Consider the following 6,015-nt stretch of genomic DNA (forward strand, 5'->3'; position numbering starts at 1 on the left):
GAGGGGGGGACTGGGGCTCTGTCCCTGGGGACTGGTCAGCAGGCCCAGGGCCTGGACTCTGCCCACCTGGGCACTACTGGAGCCTTTTGTTCTCCCCTACTGGTGACTAGGAATCTTGATTATGTCTATTTTGCATTCTGCTCCATAATATGCCTATGTTGTTTCTTTTAACACAAAAAAGCACTTTAAGTTATTTATCTCTGAGTAATTTTTTTTCTTCTTTTCCAAGTGAGAGAAGGGGAGATAGGGAGACAGACTTCCGCATGCGCCCTGACGGGGACCCACCGGGTAAGCCGTCTGGGGCTGATGCTCTGCCCATCTGGTGCAATGTTCACAACCTTTTAGCATCTAAGACAGAGGTTCCACGGAGCCATCCTCAGCACCCGGAGCTGACATGTTTAAACCAATTGAGCCATGGCTGCGAGAGGGGAAGAGAGAGAGAGAAAGAGAAGGGGGGAAGGGAGGGGTGGAGAAGTAGATGGTCGCTTCTCCTGTGTACCCTGACCGGGAATCAAACCTGGGACATCCACATGCTGGGCTGATGCTCTACCACTAAGCCAATCAGCCAGGGCCCACTTTGGGTAATTTTAATGCCAACAAAATGGACCATGTGTATCACATGGCTCTACAAGTTCCCTGGTCTGTGGTTTGCAGAGGAAGAGGTTGCTCTCAGTTCACTGTCACAGTGAGCCATATACTCACTGACTCCTTTGGCTTTCTTGCAATGGCCATCCTCGCCAGTCCCCTCTTCAGGACTGGGCTCTCCATATTTCTTTCACGGCTGTGGGGTGTGGGGTGTGAGATCTCTCTAGCAACCACCCCCAGTCCTTTACGTAGGCCCTTCATGTGGGCCCTTCATGTAAAAGCTCCCCAGGAGATCCATAGCAATGTTCCAAAGTTCTTCAGGTGGATATGCAGATTAGGCTCCATGAGATCTGCGCTATAGGTGCAAGCCTTCATCAGTCTCCTTTCAGCTCCTTTTAGCACCTTTTTTGAAATGACAAAGCTCCCATGCAGAAATATGCACACTTCACAGTATTACAAAATGTCTGAAAGCAAACATTTCCACAGAATTGCGGGAGCACAAGCAAGCACCTTCCTTTCTTCGGCTGTTATTTCTGGGCGAAAGCGATAATGAGTTATCCTTTTCATAATCGCTGTGCAGTGGAGTTTTGGCTACATTATTCGGAGCAAATATAAACAGGGTAAGTTAAAGGCATGGATTATTGCAAAATAAAATTGGGATACATGAAGCTTAAAACTCTTAATTTTTAAACTACTCCTCACAATAGACCAGAACTTGATCCTCTGTAATTCTTTGCAAACAGCGTTTGCATTTTATTATTGAACCTGTTTTATAGTGGCATAGGATGAGATTTGGCTCATGTTTTTGCATAAATATAATAAAAGGAAGCTTCCCAGTGAAGATAGATTTGGGAAATAGTGTTTACTTTTTTCTCTCAATTCAAAAGAGTGTGAACTAAAAAAAAATTTTTTGTTTTAGTAATTTTTCTTTTAAACACAAAAGCTGTGTGTTGTTTCTTTCTGCAAAGAACACAAGCTAATCTGGGGACAATTATAGTTTTGTGTTTCCTTCTGAGGAGCACAGAGAATTTGCCAATGAGCAAACAAGGCTCCACGTTGCCCAGATGGGCTGTGGGCTTGGCATGGAGAGGGCGGAAGGCTGAGGCTTCGGGCTCAGGACAGGAAACCGGTCCACCCTAGGACACACAGTGCCTGGGAGAACCTGTGGAGGGCAAGGGCATTGTGGAATAGAGGCTGAGGGGAAAGGAAGAGGCGGAAAGGCTTAATACTTTCCTTTGTGCTTATCCAGTCCTCCCAGAGACCTGCTGAGATCACAGGGAAGAGAAATGCTTACTCCAGGAGGGCCCTGGAATCTCAAATAGGCCACTTTGGGTCTAGAGCAGGCAACAGGCTATAAAGACATGGTGGGAGTTGGGTCAGCCAGGCCTAAGTCAGATCTGAAATCTTTCTCTGCCACTCACTAATCTTTGACCATGGGAACATGACTTCACCTCTTTGAGCCTCAGCTACCCCATCTGCAAAATGGGATAATAATAAAACTTACCTCAAAAAATTGTTGTAATGGTATTGGAAGTCCTAGCCATAGCAATCAAACAAGAATAGGGGGAAAAAAAAAGCATCTGAATCAGAAAGAAAGAAGTAAAATTGTCATTATTTGCAGATGACATGATACTGTACATAGAGAACCCTAAAGATTCTACCAAAAATAAAAAATAAAACTATGAGAACTGATAAATGAATTCAATAAAGTAGCAGGATACAACATAAATATCTAGAAATCAGTTGCATTTTTTTTATAATGTTATCAAGATCCCACCATTTTGTTGTAAATGATCCGATGTCATCATTTCTTATGGCTGAGTAGTATACCATAGTGTATATGTGCCACATCTTCTTTATCCAGTCTTCTTCTTCTTTTTTTTTTTTTTTACAGTGATTAAAGCCTTTAAGCAAACTCTTGGCCAATACAGCAAGAATCCATAAAAGAGTAGTGTCCTTAACATGTTCACCAAGTCCAAGTTGGCACCAACACCATTCCAAATCCCTGCAAATGCAACCCAACCCCAGTCCATTAGGAGCTGTCACAAGGAGCAAGAGTCCAGGAAAAGTCCACATCCAGGAAAAGTCCGCATGGCACTGGAATTGTTGTCACATTCTATACTTTGCAGCTCACATCCAAGTCCCAATGACCGCTGCTTCTAGCTGGTAATGATTCAGGTAGACTGGAAAAGCCATCTGCAGCATGTGTGGAGATGGGGCTTCTGTTCTCCTCAGTTGCATTTTTATATACCAATAATGAACTATCAGAAAGGAAAACTAAGAAAACAATCCCATTCACAGTTGTTTCAAAAACAATCAAATACCTAGGAATAAATTTAACCAAGGATGTAAAAGACCTGTATTCAGAAAATTCTAAGACACTGGAGAAAAAAATGGAAGAAGATACAAATAAGTGAAAGCATAAACCATGGCCATGAATAGGAAGAATTAACACTATTGATGATATGGAAGCAGCCCAAGTGCCCATCAGTGGCTGAGTGGATAAAGACAGCTGTGGTACATCTACATAATGGAATACTACTCAGCTGTAAAAAAAAAAAAGGAAATACTACCTTTTGCAATAGTAGGGATGGACCTTGAGATTATTATGCTAAGTGAAATAAGCCAGTCAGAGAAAGACAAGCACCATATGATTTCACTTATATGTGGAATCTAATGAACAAAATAAACTAACAAATAAAATAGAAACAGACTCATAGACACAGAGAACAGACTGAGAGCTGTCAGAGGGGAAAGGGTCGGGGGCTGGATAAGAAAGGTGAAGGGATTAAGCAAAGAGAAAACCTCATGGACACTGACAAGAGTTTGGTGACTGCAGGAGGGAAAGGGGGGGGGGAGGTGGCAGAGGGTAAAGGGGGATAAACGGTGGTGGAAGGAGACTTGATCTGGGGTGGTGAGCACACAGTGTAATGTATAGGTGATATATTGTGGAACTGTACACCTGAAACCTATATAATTTTATTAACCAATGTCACCCCAATAAACCCCAATAAAAATTAATTTAATAAATTTAAAAAAAGTTTATAAAAATGTACTAGAGATAAGATATAAAGAAGCACTTTGCTTGACGCCTGGCTTATATTACCAGCTGTTGTGATTAATTCAAGCTGAGCTGCAACACCCACACTCAGCGGATTTGACAGGTCTGGGCTCAGTCAGCCTTGTGTTAGAATTATTTATGGCTGTCTTGATTTTAGTTAAAAGCTCCCAGAGGATAGGGGCTGACTTAGCCTTACCTGGGTACCTTAAATACTCAGTAATTGTGATTACACTAAATTTAATTTCTCTTTTAAACCAGTCATTTCTGTCCTACTTTGTGCCTTCCCTTTGTCTAAATCGGTGTTTCCCAACGTGGGGCCCACACCCCACAGGGGGGCAATTCGATAGTTAAGGGGGGCAATTTGAAAATGGACTCACACGACTTTAACTCTTTCGCCCCGGGGCATTTAAATGCAATGCTAGATATCGGTGCCAAATTTAACAAAAAATGCAATTCTTAAATAATTGCGGTAAATAATTATTAAGTATAATTTCATTTGACGAGACCAAAATATCAACTGGGTGATTGGTGTCGTCAAGTAAACTTCGTCTTGGGTTCACCGCAGAGTGTGCCGTCTGCCGCGGAAACCCCGGACGTTTTAAAAGCTCGCTAAACAACGCAGTTATTCTCACCTAATTGGCCCATCGCAACTTCTATAGTGTTTCACATCATTCAGTTGGTGTTCATTTGAAATAAGTGTCAGTCAAAACTGTTGTAAAAGCTCGTTGATTTAATATACATATATATATTGTATAGATATAATTGGTAATTTGATTTTATTTTTATCAATATTAAACTCTTTATTAAGTACTTATTGCATCAGGGGCTAGAAAGCACTAATATTTTATAAATATTATTGGGGCTATAATAGTGCATGCACGACAATTTTAATTTTAGAAGCATAACTTTCCAGAAAATTTTGTCAAGTGGAAAAAATATAGATACCTTTTGATTTGCAGGTGGTAGTGTAGTAAATGTGTTATATACATTTAAATAAATATGAATTTTTAGTATACGTTTACTCTATGTCACATTGAATATATTTTAACACATATTTTAATATTAGTTTTTAATTGATCTTATTTTTATTATAGCCCATAGTAAAATGAGTGGTGCAAGCAAGAAAAAAAACTCATCAATATTCGGAGGAATATTTAAAATTTGGGTTCATACCCGCTGTTCACGATGAGCGGATTCCTTTTTGTCTTTTATGCCAGCAATGCTTGACCAACGAATCAATGAAACGAGGTCGTCTTGAGGCGCATTTGAAGGCGAAACATAGTGCTCATATTATTCAGATTTGAGTTACTTTAAAACTTTAAAGAAAAATTTTGAAAAAAGAACAACATTAAAGTCTCTATTTACTGCTCATACTTCAACTAATAATCGTGTTCTTGAGGCTAGTTATCAAATTCCTTTATTCATCGCAAAAACTGGAGAAAATCACACTATAGGAGAGAATTTAATAAAACCGTCAATAGCAGCATTTCTTAAAACGGTTCTTGAAAAAGATGACAAAGATGTAAAAGCTATGCCACTCAGTAACAATTCTGTTAGCAGAAGAATAGACGAAATAAGTGAGGATATTGAAAAACAACTTATTGAAAAGCTGAAAACAAGAAAATTCTCCTTGCAAATGGATGAATCAACTTTGAGAGACAGTGAGGCAGTACTGATAACTTACATAAGATATATTGATAGAGGACATTTTGCTGAAGAAATGTTCTGTAAAAGATTAGAAAGCACCACTAGCTCCAAAGATATATATATATAATAAGCTAAAAAACTACTTAGATGTCAATGATATACCAATGAAAAATATCACATCTTGTGCTGCAGATGGTGCTCCCAATATGATGGGCAAGAAAAAATGGCTGCTTAAAATTGATGAAAGATGCGAATCCAGAAATGATTCTTGTGCATTGTGTTATTCATAGGGAAAACTTGGTAGCTAAAAACATCTCGCCTGTTCTGAATGAAGTATTACATACAGTAATAAAGTGTGTTAATGCTATTAAAACTAGTGCCAAATGTGAGCGTCTTTTCAAGCTATTTTGTGAAGAACAAAATGAAGACCATGTGAGACTTTTACTTCATACTAAAGTAAGATGGCTATCTAAAGGAAAGTGTTTGAAAAGATTTATGGAACTCTTTGATACTCTTAGTGATTTTTAAGTGACAAACCTGAAATGAAGTATCTGTTAACAATAGATGGTAAAGCATTTGTGAGTTATTTAGCCGATATCTTTGAAAAACTAAATATATTAAATAAGCAACTTCAAGGAACAAATAAAACTCTTGTCAATGCAAAAGCAAAGATATTTGGTTTCATTACCAATATTGAGTTATGTCAGAAACATATTAACAAC

The sequence above is a fragment of the Saccopteryx bilineata genome, chromosome 3 (genome assembly GCF_036850765.1).
Source record: "Saccopteryx bilineata isolate mSacBil1 chromosome 3, mSacBil1_pri_phased_curated, whole genome shotgun sequence".
NCBI lineage: Eukaryota > Metazoa > Chordata > Mammalia > Chiroptera > Emballonuridae > Saccopteryx > Saccopteryx bilineata.